General features: G+C 43.7%; 1 protein-coding gene across 1 annotated transcript in view; it reads right to left on the reverse strand.

The window, feature by feature from the left end:
• erap2 (endoplasmic reticulum aminopeptidase 2) overlaps positions 1-17326 on the reverse strand; it is a 155875-nt gene that overhangs the window by 109017 nt on the left and 29532 nt on the right. The window lies entirely within an intron of this gene.

The raw sequence follows: 17326 nt of genomic DNA on the forward strand, positions 1-17326 counted from the left end.
TTCAGTTCAATGAGCAAGCAATTGCAGAAATGGATGGAACCAAATGCTCAAAATCAGTTTATCGTCAGAGCTGCACATTCTGATGAGGTTAAATTCAAAAGTACATAATACTTCTGACAGGTACCATTCATTTATTCTTGAACTCCATGTGGCTATTTTTTATGGTTCATGCTGATGTAAATAGTGTAATTGTAAGGGTTCATCCAGAACTCTCACTTTCTCGCAGAGCAGAGAATTTGAATTTGAGATAATTTTACAATTTGTATTTCTGGGAAATTGAGTCCTGCAAATAAAATTAATGGGAATACCAGATCATGGAATTCCTCCTCTGTCTCTCTTTGTAGTGTGGCATATCAATTCATTTTACTTTTTAACATTATTAAAGTATAAACTGTGAATTCCCCTACCCATTAATGACTTTGTTCTCTGGTAGAAATAATCACTGTGGATGAAAATAAGCTATCACTATCATTGCCCTTGAAGAGCTGTCTATTTTCATTCAGTAAATTGGAATGACATATGATTACTGAAATTGGCAGGGAACATGAAATCGTTGGTTTCTAGTTCCACTTCTCTCATTGAAGGAAATTAAGCTAATATTCTGTTCCTGTCTTAATTCACATTATGTTCAATATCATATTCTGACATGTTTTAGTGTGTTTGTTTTCCACTTGATTAACTTCTATCCAGATATTTTACATATATTTTCCTTTCCCCATAAAGAGTGCAGCTACTGGAAGTCATGTGACTTGTTTGATCTATTTATTGAATTAGTTGGCTTTAATTCCTCTCCTTATTTAGAAGAATTTGGTTCTGTTTGTGCTTCCTAATCATACAGCTGAGACTTTAAATTTGTAGTGAGTAAAACGAGGGAGCAGACATACATTTATTGAATTTCCAAGCTTACTTGATTTTCATAATAAACTCCTGAGAACTTGTGAAGCATTCTGTATTTTCCAAGATTAATGCCATTGCTTATGTTTTATTTTCAGGTTCACCATCACCCAGGATCCAGTACAAGAAAAAAGGAAGCCAGGTTACAATGGTGTTCTTGGGGTTGGTTTAGCACAGTGAGCTAAACAGCTGGCTTGTAATGCAGAACATGACCAGCAGCGCGGTTTCAATTCCGTACCGGCCTCCCCCGAACAGGCGCCGGAATATGGCGACTAGGGCTTTTCACCGTAACTTCATTGAAGCTGACTTGTGACAATAAGTGATTATTATTATTATTGTGAGTAGCTTTCACATTAGTTTGCAGCAGCAGTGAGACACTAAAGGGCCTCCACGTATGTTTTGCTGGTTGTAGGTGAATGAAGATAGAACAGCAGGGTTTGTGTAATAACCTGCAGTAACTTGCACATGACTCATCCAGCTGGGATGATTGTTCCCATGCTCAATTGGACTGAGTTAACCCAGCACTATTTCTGAGTTACAAAGCCGGGGCTCAGAGTGAGGACAGGGGCAAACCCCTAATCGAGATCCTTGCCTGCTCCAAAAAACAATTCAAATTCAAATTGAATCCAATTCATGGACCCCACAAGCGAGACATACCAGATCTGAGCCAAAACGCAGAGTAGATACGACACTTGATCTTAGCCAAAAGGGAGCATAAAAGACTGGCAACTGTTGAGCTAGCTAAAAAGGAACGAGGACCCGGTGAAAGGTAACTGGGCCCTGTGCTTGGATAATGCTGTTGCTGAAATAAAGGACTTTTAAGAAGCTTGTTGGACTCCCCTGGCTTTATCACAGTTTGGTAGTGAACAGTGAACAGTAACCTGCCTTCATTCTTCCTCATCAGACACCCTCACAGGCCTTGATTCTAATATTTTAAAGTTTTCTTCCTCATATGGGCTTGGTGGATGGGTGGGTAACTCGTGCCGACCATATTGATCTACTGAAAGAGTTTTTTACGCATGTCCCCACCTTGCATGCTTGGCTGGGAGCCCAGACTCCGAGATGGATTATCTTCATAGGGGTTCTGTTTGTCAACTGGAGAGAACTGTTGACTTTGATTGATGAGCATGTTAGTGGTAATAATAAATTGCTCTTTCTGTGATCTCTTTACCAATGTCTCAATGTTTATTTGCATTGACGGGGGAATTGTTTGAAATAGCAGGTATGAGTGTTTGAAGTTTCTGTTATTGATACTTCAAATGGCCTGTCTTATTGACACCTTTATGGGGGTAGGAACAGCAACTTTTTTGAAAGGAAGATTTATGGGCGGATGTGTTTTTTTAAATCAGAGCTGTTTCACACATGCCATTATTACTACCCTTTTAGACTGGAAGCTTAGGTTTTTTTTGAGATGAACATATTATTCTTGTCTTGCTTACTCCCCTGGTCTTCTTGGGACCATCAGCTGTCACGGAGATCAGTTAGTTTACTTTTTCATCCTTTTCTGGCGCTGAGGTCTACCTTTAAAAAAATATATATTTTATTGAGGAATTTTTATTTATACACATATATATACACACACACCAAACACAACCATAAAAAACAAGCAAACAGGGCTGCAAATAAGCAAAACAACTAAAATACCTAACGCCCCACCATCCCGCCCCCAGCTCCCCTATCTCCTTTTTCTAACCCCACTCCCAATGCTGACATCTTACCTGCTTTCAAAGAAGTAAATGAAAAGCTGCCATCTCTGGGCAAACACCTCAGGGAGAACTTTATCTTCTCCAGCCTGAGGAACTCTGCCAGGTCACTCACACAAAACCCAGTTCGACAGACCCAAGTCCCACCATTCCTATAAGATCCATGTCTGAGGTCTACCTTGTGATGTTTATATGCAAGGTGGAGTCATGGGCAATCCAGCATACCGGTGTCAGCCATTGAAAGGCTAGTCTTCTTAATCGCTGACAATTTTCAGATTGGGCGTGCTCCGTGAATAGCGGTTTCAATATGCTAATGATGTGCTTGACAGATACTCTGGTGGACATTTGCACTTTATTGCACCTGTGTTCAACTGACTGGAATACTCCCAAATTGTTATAAACTCCAGATTGCAAAAGGATGGCCTTGGATACCCAAGAGCTATCCTGTGACTTGCCAATCAGGGTCACATCTCGAGAGCGCAGTGAACTGCCCTTAAAAAAAGACATTGTGGCAGATATCTGGGAAGAGAACACTGACTTGCATAAGGTGATAATAATGGTTACAAATCAGCTTAATATTCAGCGAATATATCATTTCTGAATGAGGTTTGAAATAATATAAGGGAGCACATATGGCCACATCAGTAACAACAGAACTTATACAGTACTTTTAACAGAATTAAATGTCCCAAGGTGCTTCAACTGATACATTCTAAAACAAAGTAAGATACCAAGCTGTGTGAGGAGACAGGAAGGCAGATGAACAAAGAGGTAGTTTAAAAAAAATAAATACGTTTGCTAAGATTTTATATTTATAAAATAATGCAACAAAGTTACAAAATAACACAGCACCCAAAGTAAAGGAGGGAAAAACAAACGGCTTAGTGTACTGAACATAGAGGGATCAGAGGAATGTCACCACAATTGGCTGACATTCATTAGACAAAACTAGATACCCATATTATCCCACCAGAGATCGAGGGAGAAACAGGATAAGATCATGACAAAATGGTGTTCACCCTCTCACGCCACACAGCCCCACAATCCGCACGGAAGATTGGGATAAACTTCCCACACCATGAGCAGGTTGCGCACCAAATATATCCCCCTCAACCTTAGCAACAGCAACGGCATCAATGACTAAACACAGCCTTTCTTTCCGATTCCAGACCACCTGTACCCATGTAGAAGCCAGGGACGATTTGTCATACCCACCCTTGCAAAAATGAAAGAAAATGCACGGAAAACCACAATCCAAGGGGATTTACAGGAATACTACATATGCCACAAAACCCCAACCCCAGGTCCAAGGCAGAACCACAAATATAACCAGAGAGGAAGGGAAGACCGGCAACAGTAAAAACATGTGCAGACTATGGTCAAGCCCGCAGGTCTCCCAAGGTAGAATAGAAGGGAAATAAGAGTGAACTGCAAACCGGCTTACCCGGCTATCACACCAGACAACAACACCCACCAGTGAAGTGGAGAACAGGCCGCGCAATCATCAAAATGGGCAACCCCCCACCCTCAGGGAACAGTAGGATTTCCACCAAGGCACAGAACTCGACCCATCCCCCGGCCGCCTGTACACCAGAGGGATAAGGAAACAAAACCCAGCCTCCAGGAGCCCCCGAACCCCTGGGGTAACAGGATAACAGCCACAGACTAGGGCCAGGTCTAGCCCAGCATTAACCAACACATAGAAAACTATACGCCCTGGGCATCCGGCACCCCTAACAAATCAGCACCCCACTTGAGCCTGAATCTTTCCAACCCCATCCAGAGCAATACAACCGCAAGAGATGCTTATTGCAGCCCAGCCAAGTGTGCGGGCCCAGGAAGAATAGGAATCGGCAAGGCACTCAGTAATTAGGTGCCCTGGGAGGGAGGTCCGACTCCCTCCCCCCTGACACAAACAAAAGGATCTTGTGTGCACAAGTGTACACAAGTGCACTTAAGGACCGGCCTCCCAAACCACTGGGCCAGATCAAGATAAAAACTAACATGATGTTCGATCCAAATGAAGAGAAGAAAGGGAGAAGAGAAAAGAACCCCCAGCCTAGCTCAAAGCAACGACTGTCGGAGAACTATAACCTCCCTCCTCAACAACCAAACCCCCACAGTAACCCAGGGAGGAACATGGGGCGAAATTCTCCCAAAACGGGAAAAATCGTCAAACCGCCGTAAAACCCGGGCGGGTTTTACGGCATCGCGCCCCTTCCCGACGGGGGACCGATTCTGTCCCCCGTCGGGGGCTAGCAGCCCGACGTCGGAGGCTCCGACAAGTCGGGCTTAACGAAAATCGTTAAACCGCTTGTCGGACTTAGCGCCGGCTGACGCTCATATACGTCAGCCGCGCATGCGCGGTTGACGTCATCGCGTTTTTTGCGCGAAACCCGCGCTTCGTCGCGGTCCGGGTTGCCCCTCAGCAGCCGCCCCGCTGTATTGATACTGGCGGGGCGGCGGAAGGACAAATAGTGCGCGGGCATCGGGCCCGCTGCCCGCGATCGTGGGGCAACCGATCGCGGGCCCATGGCAACCCGTGGCACGGCCGTGGTACTGCCGTGCCAAGCGGTGCCATGGGTTATTTTTTTCCAGGTAGTCACGGACGTTTTTACGAACGGCAGGACCAGGTGTGTTTGCCGGTCGTAAAAAGGTCGGAAAGGGCTGGGACTTCGGCCCTTCTAACAGCTGTGAATCGCTGCCGGCCGTAAAAAAAAACGGCGGCAGCGATTCCGTGTCGGGATTTCGGCGGGGGGTGTGGGAGAATAGCTGGAGGGCGTCAAAAAATCGGGAAAGCCCTCCCGCTATTCTCCCACCCTTCGTGGGGGGCGGAGAATTTCGCCCATGAAGAGAGACCCAACAAAGGGAAGGAAAAAACTCAACCTAAGAGGAGACAGAGGGACCCAGTCCTCCTAAGGGTACAAATTCTGTCCAGGTCAAACAAAGACCAAATTCTTAAATTCAAGGATTATATAAATACAAAATAAAACCTAATTTGGGGGGGGGGGGGGGGGGGGAATCCTCACTCTCAGTGAGGACTGAACTAACTCCACCAGCCATATCTGACCAGCCTTGACGCTGGCCCCAGCTCCACCCATCTTCATAAACGAGGCAGGAGGTGACAAAAAATCACATCCTTCCCCAACCACAAGGATTATAAAACACAATTTGTGTTTGTGTGGAGTCTGCACGTCCTCCCCCTGTGTGCGTGGTTTCCTCCTGGTGGCTCCGGTTTCCTCCCACAGTCCAAAGATGTGTGAGTTAGGTGGATTGGCCATGCTAAATTGCCCTAGTGTCCTAATAAAAGTAAGGTTAAGGGGGGGGGGGGTTGTTGGGTTATGGGTATAGGGTGATACTTGGGTTTGAGTAGGGTTATCATGGCTTGGCACAACATTGAGGCCGAAGGGCCTGTTCTGTGCTGTACTGTTCTATGTTCTATGTTCTAATAACCAAATGGAGTAAAACTGTGCACAAATCACACTTCCATAATTGACTCAAATGATCTTACTAACACAGGATAACAAGATGAGATGAAGATAATCAACAGCACAGGCCACGCACCTCCCCTGCAGGGAAAATGGCAACAGAAAAGTCAACAATATGATCAACAGGGGGTAACAAACAGGATTCTCGAAAAGCCACAGGGTAGATTAGAGGATAAAGACGTCTTCTATGTCACATGTTCGATCACGGTCACATGTTCGATCCAGCAGCACGGTTCGATTCCTGTACCAGCCTCCCGGACAGGCGCCGGAATGTGGCGACTCGGGGCTTTTCACAGTAACTTCATTGAAGCCTACTCGTGACAATAAGCGATTTTCATTTTTCATTTGTCACATGTGAAGGCAAAGGGTAAGGCAGGATCACTGACCACTCTCCAGGCTCTCACCAGTATTCCATTAATCAAAGCATGAGACACCATCATTTCCACCATGCCATCTCTCAGACATGACCCCAGCTTTGGAGGGGGGGGGGTGGAGGCCACCACCAATTGCGCATAATGAGCATTGCGATTAGGAAGATATAGGAACAGTGATCGGTGGGCCTTACCAACCCCTGCCTCGCAGGCAGGTTGCATTGTGTTCCATTGAATCTGTTGCATGCAGCCTCCAAATCAAGATAATAATAATAATCGCTTATTGTCAAAAGTAGGCTTCAATGATGTCCTGTGAAAAGCTCCCAGTCGCCACATTCCGGCGCCTGTTCGGGAAGGCCGGTATGGGAATTGAACCCGCGCTGCTGGTCTTGTTCTGCATTACAAGCCATCTGTTTAGGCCCATTGTGCTAAACCATCCCCTTTACCAAGCGTCGTGGCCGATTTTCAAACTCAACTGGGAATTCATTTCCCATCTGTCGCCAGGGTCCGGGATCAGGGAGACATCCCATCCAGCCACCATCTCCGCACCCATCAGGATAACTGACGCACCATGCAGCAGGATTTTGATGATGCAGAGGCAGCTCCTGACAGGGATAGTGCTCTTTCAAGGGCAGGTACCCTCTCATATGCCTCCGCATCACAATCCCTTGAAGTGGGCTCTAACGACCTGCACCGCAGAGCCGACATTCTCAGTCAAGGCAAAGTCTGCGAAGGCCGTCATCATCTGATACACACAGTACCACCAAGTGAGACCTTGTTCAGCAGCAAACTGCACCACTACCAGCTGGGCCGCAGTCCACTCCTACTGCCACATACAAACAAGGTTTTTACCATTTAATCTCAGCTCTTTCTTGCAAAAAGACCATCAGGAACTTCCAGGCACATGGCGCAAGACATGTAGCCCAAGAAAAAAGCAAGTATGAAAAGTGCACCAGATTAAAAGACGAGCAAAGCCAAGTTCACAAAAACGCAACCGGCTCCCCGCTCACATCATGTGACCCCAAAGAGGTAGGTTTAAGGAGTGTCTTGAAGGTGGAAAGTGAGGTAGACAGTCCAGCGGAGTGTAGACCATGAGACCATAAGAGGTGTTGGTGAGTGGAACTGGGTACCCTCTGTGTCCATGTGAACATTAATGCTGTGCCTTCATGGCGATGTTTTAAGGGGCAGAAGATGAGAAGGGAAGCCAAGGATCATTCTTTGGGGTCACCAGAGATAATAATGCAGGAGCGGGAAGAGTAAGTGATTCTCTGGCTTTGATTACATAACTAAGAACTGTGAGCAGTCCACGTAGCTGGATGACAGAGAAGAGGCATTGGAAGGGAAGATTAGCCTCCATCAGTCGGACTGCGCTTGAAGGTTAATGAGAGAGTAGGATGGAGCAATTGAGGTTGCTTGCTCATAGTAAGCCAGCGCCAAGTGCCTCAATGAGTCTATATTTGGATGCCAAGAGAGGCAGAGGGAAAAACTAAAGGCTAATCTGATAGTGAGTTAAGGCCAGACAACAGCAGCTCTTGAAAGCATTCTGAGCTAGAAAGAGGGTTGTCGAACATCAAAATGACATCGACAAGTTTGGTGGAATAGTTGGACAGTAGCAGATGAATTTCAATGTCGTGAAATGTGAAGTGATTCATGTTGTAACTTTAAATAGCAGTACAAATGAAATAGGATTGCAGAAGCATGTGGTTTGATGAGGTTTATTGAATAGGACTTCACTGTACTGGACACCCTAAAAGACTCCTATAAGAGTCCTTCATGTTTATTTCCTTTGTTCCCAGTTAGTTTTATTATTTTTCGTCCATGACCCAAAGTCGGAATTTGGCCTTTAAGCAGCAGAGTGCTTGTCAAGACATATTTTCTCAGGTTTTATTTTGGAGGGGAGAAACCAGACTCTTTGGGCGCCAAGTGAATCTTGGGAAACGGTTTTGGAGGAGTCAGGTTCGGTTGGCTAACAGGCAATCGGTGGGTTGGACAAGGACAGTGTTCTGGGTGACCACAGACAGTGATTCGTTCCTGTACGATGCTTCTCAGAGGACTTGGTAGTAGTGATTATACCTTGGAAGGAGAAGGAACACCTCTACCACTTATGTTTGCTGAAACTGGTAGAACTGCTTTATTGTTCTCAAACCAGGGACTGCCTGACACATTTTTCTTGTGAGCTTGGATGATCCTGATTCTACAGAGAAAGTAGAAAACCTTGCCAGAGAAAACTATCTCAAGCTTGGAAGGAAGAAGTACGAAACAAACGTTGAACTTCAGAAAGACATTAACTACAAGTCATCCTATTTCATCCAAGATCTTTATCCATTTATTTTATTGATATTTTCTGTACCTCTCAACCACCCTTTCCCCTCTGTCTGTTGTCTGTGTGGTGCATGTGGTATGTTCGTACAGAGCGATGGTCTTTCGAATGGGGGCATTGGGAAAGGGGTATTAGATAGTCATGTTATATTTTTTCTCTGTTATTTAATTATAATACTTGTACATATAAAAGGTTACTTGTGTTAAAGTTACAAACCTCATGACGGCAGTTTATTGGGCTCACAAGGACCCAGGGTATTTAAATAACTCTAATTTTACTTGTGTGCGACTACCAGGTAAAGGTGGGGCTGGAATTAACCTTGTACTAGCCCAAGGTGTCCATGACTCTGCAAAGTAGACAATGACATGCACGTGAGTCATGTGACTTGTTTCTTAAAAAGAAGTTGCACACAACTACAATAACCAACATATACAACATCCCTCCCCCTTTACTTTCTAGATCCAATGTGATTAATAACTAAGATATTAGCAAAATCATTTACATCTATACAGAAGTGCAGGCATCATATTTTACATTGTAATAACACAGTCAATAATGTAGATATTCAGGTGGGTGTCGATATCCTCCGCTGGTTGCCTGCAGACATCCGGACTTTGTCATTCTCAACTTTAGTATTTATAAGTTCACTAGTAGATGTGCTCAATGCAGGAAGTCTTTACGGTCGCTTTTTCTGAGGGAAGAGTAGTAGTAGCAGGTACGTCTGGATGCAATCTCTTCGTCTGTAGATCAACTAAACATTATACAGTCAGATAGAATGGAGACCATTACCTTTGGCACTCTAACCCGCATTGGTGTCTCCACACAAGTTTGTCAGTCGTTTGGACTGTTAATAGGACTAGTCTGAACCAATACAGCACGGGGATCCATTTCGCACTAGCCATTCAGGATAGTCCTGCCTTCTTGTTCTTGCCTACCAGTGTTATATGGTCTGTAAGTCTGAATCAACTAAGTTGTTGACAGCGCTCCAATTCAGTTTAATCCTTTCCAGCCAAGAGCAAACAAAGAGATCTGGAAAACTTCCTTGTACCACGTGAAGGAATAAGGGATCCAGGGTTTTGGGGAGAAGGCAGGAGAATGGGGTTGAGAAAAATATCAGCCATGATTGAATGGCGGAGCAGACTCGATGGGCCGAGTGGCCTAATTCTGCTCCTGTGTCTTATGGTCTTTGAAGTGAGAGCTCTGCAGTTTGCCCACTTAGCTTAACCCTGACTATGATGAAATCTCTCAGTGGTACTTTCTCTTCAGGTTAGGTCCTCAAGATCACATCTGCTGGTCTTAAGGGCAGGTGGTTAGGTTTCCGTTCATAGATGGTCTCAGAAATTAGGGAGACGGCAGTCCCTGTATCAACTTCTATTTTAAACAGTTTGCTCATTCAACTTTGGCACTACCCAAAAATGGTGTGACTCATCCTGAACTGATAGCACGTTCCACTTTAATTCTTCATCGAAAAGAACTGTTTTAGTTTCATTGTGGTTGTTGTTTCTTTTATTGCCACATTATGTATTTTCTTAGGTAATTTGGTTTGTTTCTTCGTTTGAATGAGTTTCTGTGTCTTACGTTGAGTGTTCTTCTCTGAGAAGTTATTTTACTCCAGTAAACTCTTGCTGTCTGACCAGTTGCTGCCACAAGTTTTACATTGTCCTGATCTTGCTCCAGCAGTCAGCCTGTGAATCGTTGACTGAGAAAGCCCTTCTTGATCAGCTTGGACAGATACAAGAGAACCCACCACTCTCTAATGTACTCTATTTTATTTAATGTATTACAAGTTCAAAATCAATCACACAGAATATGATTCAGACTCATAGCTGAGCTCGAGGTATTACCTGTACTTCGTGAAGGAGGCTGGCCAGGCTACGATCACACTGTGTGGAAACCTTCTTCTTTGAGCTCAGGGTTCCTTTTCTGCAATGAGTTTACTTGGGGGCTCCCAGCTTGTTGCTGATGATGTTCCCGATGTTTCTTCGTCCTTAATCTATGTGCTGCTGGCACTGAGACATAGTTACACACACACACATACACACGCACCTAGCTTGAGTTCTATTGTCCCCTCAAGACTTAAACTCATAATAGAAATAACATGATACTCCTGTTCAGCCAATGTGATTCAATCAAGATCCATTGTTCTCTGAACCATTCTTGTTTGACCAGCTTTAGCCCGTTATGGAGTCTGATGGCTTTCCTGCTCATTGGTCGTCCTGCTGCAAGTTGATCACTACTGTCCTCAAAGTTATATATTCGATAATATAGTCTTTTTCCCTTTTGTGAAAATGGGATATCTACTGTAAGGTGGGTAATCGCAAGTTCATATGGCAATAATGAGTTTGCTGTGTTGACTTGAGTGCTCTGGGCAGATGGCCATATTGATTCCGGCCTGGCCTTATTTGCTTCTTCCTGTTTTTGGCCTATGTGTCTTTCCCCTCTATCAGCCTATCCACAGTACCACAGAATAGCCCTTTGTGCACAGCATGACATGCCTGTTTCCTGGATAGATTCTGACCAGCAATCAGTTTATGCTCTGTTCCAAGCTAAGAACCCTCCTTAGCCACGAACTTCAATTAAACAGCAATATCTAACGCCGTCGTCCGACTTAGATTATGTCCATCAATAACCTTCCTTGAATGGCCTCATTTTTCAAACCATACACTGAATGGCCTCTAATTGGGTCATATAATGAATCGCTAAATTCACAAAACCCTACAAGTCACTTGAGGGTTGCAACAAACTGCACAACATTTTCACCTTCTGATTCCTTTGATGAAAACTAAACTCTCCGCAATAATCAAGAACTTTGGTGAAGAATGATTTTCTAATATTTTCATCAGTTCTTGATATGTCTTACCTCTGGGGATCTCTGGCTGAACTAGGCTTCTTAGAAAATGAAAAGTTTTGTTATCAATTGTACTTAAGAATACAGGGACCTTAATCTCTTTTGAAATTTGTTGGCTTGATTCACCTGAGGAAGTGGGGCCTCACGGTAGCATGGTGGTTAGCATCAATGCTTCACAGCTCCAGGGTCCCAGGTTCGATTCCCGGCTGGGTCACTGTCTGTGTGGAGTCTGCACGTCCTCCCCGTGTGCGCGTGGGTTTCCTCCGGTGCTCCGGTTTCCTCCCACAGTCCAAGAATGTGCGGGTTAGGTGGATTGGCCATGCTAAATTGCCCGTAGTGTAAGGTTAATGGGGGGATTGTTGGGTTACGGGTATACCGGTTACGTGGGTTAAGTAGGGTGATCATTGCTCGGCACAACATCGAGGGCCGAAGGGCCTGTTCTGTGCTGTACTGTTCTATGAAGGAGTTCTGCTCCGAAAGCTAATGATTCAAAACAAACCTCTTGGACTTTAACCTGGTGTTGTAAGATTTCTTACTGGGCTTGAATATAATAATGGATTCGCTCTGAATATGACTTTCAGTTCTGAGTCCTTATCAAAAGAACCTATCATGCAAAATTTCCCACCATTTTTCATGGTATTGGAATGCTCTTTCCCCTTTGGTTAATTTAGTGGTCTAGTTCATTCAAGGTGTATCACCAATTTGTAACAGCTTTAACTTGCATGCGAGTTATGATCATCTTTTGTTCTCTGCCCTGATTGCCTCCATAACTTATTGTACCACGTGTGGACAGCCCTGTAGCCTGACCCATCGATTACCAGTTTAAAATTGGTATGGGTCCTTCCTTTGTGTTTTTGCCCCAAAACCTTGCTGGTTCTGATGCCAGCGATGTCTGACCTTCTCTTAATCTGTTGATTGATTGATCTGCTGCAGCTGCTCCACTCCAATAATTTTTCAAAAGTAAAGTTTTCATCTCTCTTCTGATCCTATCCTCCTCGCCAGTTTTCTTGTTGTAACTGTTGTATCTTTAGACTAATAGTACAAAAGAAATAGGATTGCAGAAGCATGTGGGTTTTATGAAAGATTAACAGAGGTTTATTGAATAGGTCTTCACTGTACAAGGTTTGGCACAAGACTCCCTAAAGACCTGCGAAGTAGCCGATAATGCCACGTGACTCGGTTCTTAAAGAGGCATTGCACTTAACTACAATAATCCACATATATTACAATTCAATTTGGGATGACGAACATGGAGAGAAATATAAAATATAGGGTACAACTCTAAAGGGGGCTCAGGTACAGAGGGACCTGGATATGTTTATAAATCATTGAAGGTTGCAAGATCAATTAATAAAGCATAAAATATCCGTTGCAATATTAATGGGGAAAAGAGAACAAGAGCAAGGAGGTAATTTGAATAAGTCACTAGTTCGGCCTCAGCTGGAGTATTGCGTCCAGTTATTGCATTCAGTTCTGGGGACCACACTTTTGGAAGAATGTGAAGGCTTTAGAGAGGATCCAGAAAATATTCATGAGAATGGTTCTAGGATGAGGAAGTTCAGTTACGAAGATAGAGAAGTTAGGACTGTTTTCCTTGAGAAAAGAAGGTTGAAAGTAGATTTAATAGCGGTATTCAAAATCATCAGGGTTTTGGACAGGATGAGGAAAATCTGTTCCCGCTACTGAAAGGATTGAGAATAAGGTGTCAGAGATTTAAAGTCATTAATAAAAGAAGCAATTGGGATACAGGGAGAAATGTTTTAACGCAGCGCGTGGTTAGGGTCTGGATGGCACTGTCTAAGTGCGGTGGAGGCAGGTTTATTGAAGCATTCAGAAGGGAATTAGACTGCTATCTAATAAGAAAGAATGTGCAGAGTTACGGGGAGAATGGAACTAGGTGAGTTGCTCATTCAGAGAGCAGGTGCAGGCACGATGGGCCAAATGGCCTCCTCTTGTGCCATAACAATTATGTGAAGTAGCACTGAAGGGAACTGAGAAAGTTGCCTGACAGGAGAAATGAAAGGAGGCATGATGATAGAAGACCGTTTGGGAGAGGTAAGGAAAAAAAGTAGTTAAAAAGAGCAAAAGTGGAAATAAATTGATTGGCTTGGATCCAGGGTGGCAGCCAAAGTGCGCATGTGAACTGACTTGGGAGATCAGCTAAATCCATAATCCTCTGGATTAATGATTCTCAGTTAAAGATTTGATATCTCTCCTGTCAATCTTTACTAAATCAAAAAAGGTGATATTGAGTTGTCCCTGACTCACTGAAGGAAAAAGCTCAATAAAATTAAGGAGGCACTACTACATGATAATCTAAAAGGAAATTTTAAAGATTAAAAGAATTGTAATTTAAAATCATAATATTACTGTCTGTGCAATTCAACCACTATACCTTGCCGTGCCCATGAGTTACAGAGTGGGATTAGGGAAAGGACATAAACAGTTGGTTTGAGTAAACAATGCATCTGTGACCTACTGCACATATCTATGTACAGCTGATTGAACATTTTTAATGAACTGCTTAAATAATGCTGACACCCAAGTTCAGTGTGTTTGTCAGTTTACAGACGCTGGAAGTGCTGTTAGTATAAAATGTGACCTGTTCAGAGCGTGTGGCACCATTCCATTAGGGCTTCTGTAATGACAAGTTTCTAAAGACGTTCCTCATGGTAGTAGTGGAGGTGGGTGCACCTCTGATGCATATTCTGGCACGAGGATACCCGTAGGTGGGTACAGAGTTCATCTGATACTTCCATCTTAACTGACATACCTACGTTGGTGAGGCCCCAACTCATCTTTTGGTAAGTCCAGCCATTATTCCCATCCCTAATTATCCGTGAAGAAGCCAGCTTCTTAAATACAATTGAATGGCTTGGTAGGTGATTTCAGAGGACAATTACGAATCAGCCATGCTGCTATGTGTCTGGAGTCACATATAGCCCAGACTGGGTAAGGAGAGCCGCGGCGGGATTCTCCACTCCCCCAGTCGCCTGTATCTCGGTGGTGCACTGCTTGTTTTTGGCGGGATTCTCTACCACCTCTTGTCAATGGGATTTTGCATTGAAGCCACCCCACACTGCTGGGAAACCCAGGATAGAATGCCAACGGCTGGAGAATTCAGGCCCAGATTTGTTCCCTATCTATGCTGCATGATTTGTTGTTTCCCCTGGCATTGTTATTTTTGTGAATTTTCCTGACAAAAAGCTTTGACAAAATATAATCTATTTTTTTCAGCAATGTCAATCAACTAATGAGCATCAGTAAACTTTACTGGCTACCATTACTGATACTGGAATTTTATTCTAGATATGAGTGTACTGATTATAATGTTCAATTAATGTATTTAACTAAATCTAAATTCCTTAGCTGCCAAGGTGGGATACAAACTCATCTCCAGATATGACAATCCCACCCTCTCATAATCAAACTGACTGACAACTGGTTAAAAATCTCATCAGTGCCTTAATTGCGAACAGGTCAGAGCTCTTTTCAGAAACGCTTCTGAAAATAAAATAATAAAACTTTTTAAAATTCTATCTTTTATCTCCTGCCTTGCTCCTCACCATTTCTCACACGTGTCATCAGATTTAAATTAGCAACTAATATCAATCTTGTGATGAGGGTCCAATCCCACTATGGGGGTGGCATGGTGCCACAGTGTTGGCACTGTTGCCTCACAGCACCAGGGACCCAATTCAATTCCAACCTCAGGTAACTGTGTATGTGAAGTTTGTACGTTCTCCCAGTGTCTGCTTGGGTCTTCTCTGAGTGTTCCAGTTTCCTCCCACAGTTCAAAGATATGTGGGTTAGGTGGATTGACCATGATAAATTGCCTCTTAATGCCAAAGGATTGCAGGTTAGGTTATGGGATTATGGAGATAGGGCAAGGTGGACTTGGTGGGCTGAATGGTCTGCTTCTGCACCATCGAGATTCTATGATGCGAGGCCCAGGAACCCTAACAGCGTATTTAGGCTGCATTGAAGCCCAGGTTCCAAACATCAATGACAAACACTCATTGCACACATGAGATCACCAACTTTTGCACTTCAAAATGTTTGGTGTGTGAGCAGAATTAAGTCCCAAAAGTTGCATCTGAAATAAGGAAGGCTGTATAGTTCAAGAATAAGAGGTCTATATTTAAGACGGAGATGAGATTTTTTTTTCCTGAGAGTTATTGGTCTGTGACATTGTCTTCTACAGAATGTGTGGGTAGCTTGTTCTTTCAGTTTATTCAAGGCTAAGTTTGACAGAGTTTTGAGACATGGGAGTCGGTGGGGCAGGGCAGACAGGAAAACAGAGCCAAAAACAGATCAATCACTATCTTATTGATGGCAGAACAGGCTCACCAAGGGCCAAATGGCCTACTCCAGCTTCTAAGGCCTATGTACTCGTGACTCAAGTGGTCGTGTTCATTCCACCTTCTTAATGAATTCCACTTTTCAAAATAGGTACAGCTGCATAGTATTAACTGAGCCTCATGCTGTTTAGCCAAAACTCCCACAAAGATTCATTTTCTCTCTCCTCAAAATGAGCAACTGAAGCTGGACTATAGTTCCTGGGAGAAGCCATTACCTTCAGGCCAAGGCAAAGAGAGGTGAATATATATCAACAAAACAAGAACCATATAAATCACGATTAGTATTTTGCAATACTTTAATAAGGTATTTGTTGTTTGCTCAAGGACAAATAGGGAGGTGAGGGGGATTAGTTTATTAAATAAATATTTGGGGGCAGCACAGTAGCATGGTGGTTAGCATAAATGCTTCACAGCTCAAGGGTCCCAGGTTTGATTCCCGGCTGGGTCACTGTCTGTGCGGAGTCTGCATGTCCTCCCCGTTGTGCGTGGGTTTCCTCCGGTGCTCCGGTTTCCTCCCACAGTCCAAAGATGTGCAGGTTAGGTAGATTGGCCATGCTAAATTGCCCGTAGTGTCCTAAAAAAAGTAAGGTTAAGGGGGGGTTGTTGGGTTACGGGTATAGGGTGGATATGTGGATATTGAGTAGTGTGATCATTGCTCGGCACACCAACGATGGCCGAAGGGCTTGTTCTGTGCTGTTCTATTTCAACAATAGTTGTGTTGGAAGCTTATTTAAAAAAGAGGCTGCAGCAAGCAAGATTAACATCGTCACAATCTAATTTGCAAAAACAGATATTTAAATGTTGCGTGATTAGTCTGCTAATCATACATTAAGGAAACTCGTGTATGACAAGATAGTGAATCACTTGGAGAGGATACTTTCAGAGATACTGAAGTAAGTTAGGTGTACAGCCTTTGGAGACAGTTTAATGAATTTTCCACACTTCAAAAGTACTTAATTGGCTGAAGGGTGCTTTGAGACAGCCAATGGTCACGAGATGTGTCATATAATGCAAGTCCTTTTCTCTGGGCCTCTGTCTTTTTAGTTTCAAACTCTCTTGCCATTCTCTTTGTCTCTGCTGGCCCCCTTACCTCAGCACTGGTGTGCCAACTGTTGTTGTTCAGGCACCAGCCACAGCAGGTCAGAAAGATGATGCCATTTCAATCTTACCTGTGGTCTTGAAAAATCACTTTAGAATCCTCTTGCAGGATCACAAGGGATTTAATTAAACTGAAAAATTGTGTCTCCTGGGATAACTGAGAGTTTGTCGTATGTGTCCCCGGATCATTAGTCCAAACCCTGAATGACTAGTCCAGTAAAAGTCACTATATTAGCGTAACAA

This window comes from Scyliorhinus canicula, chromosome 8 (assembly GCF_902713615.1).
Source record: "Scyliorhinus canicula chromosome 8, sScyCan1.1, whole genome shotgun sequence".
Taxonomy (NCBI): domain Eukaryota; kingdom Metazoa; phylum Chordata; class Chondrichthyes; order Carcharhiniformes; family Scyliorhinidae; genus Scyliorhinus; species Scyliorhinus canicula.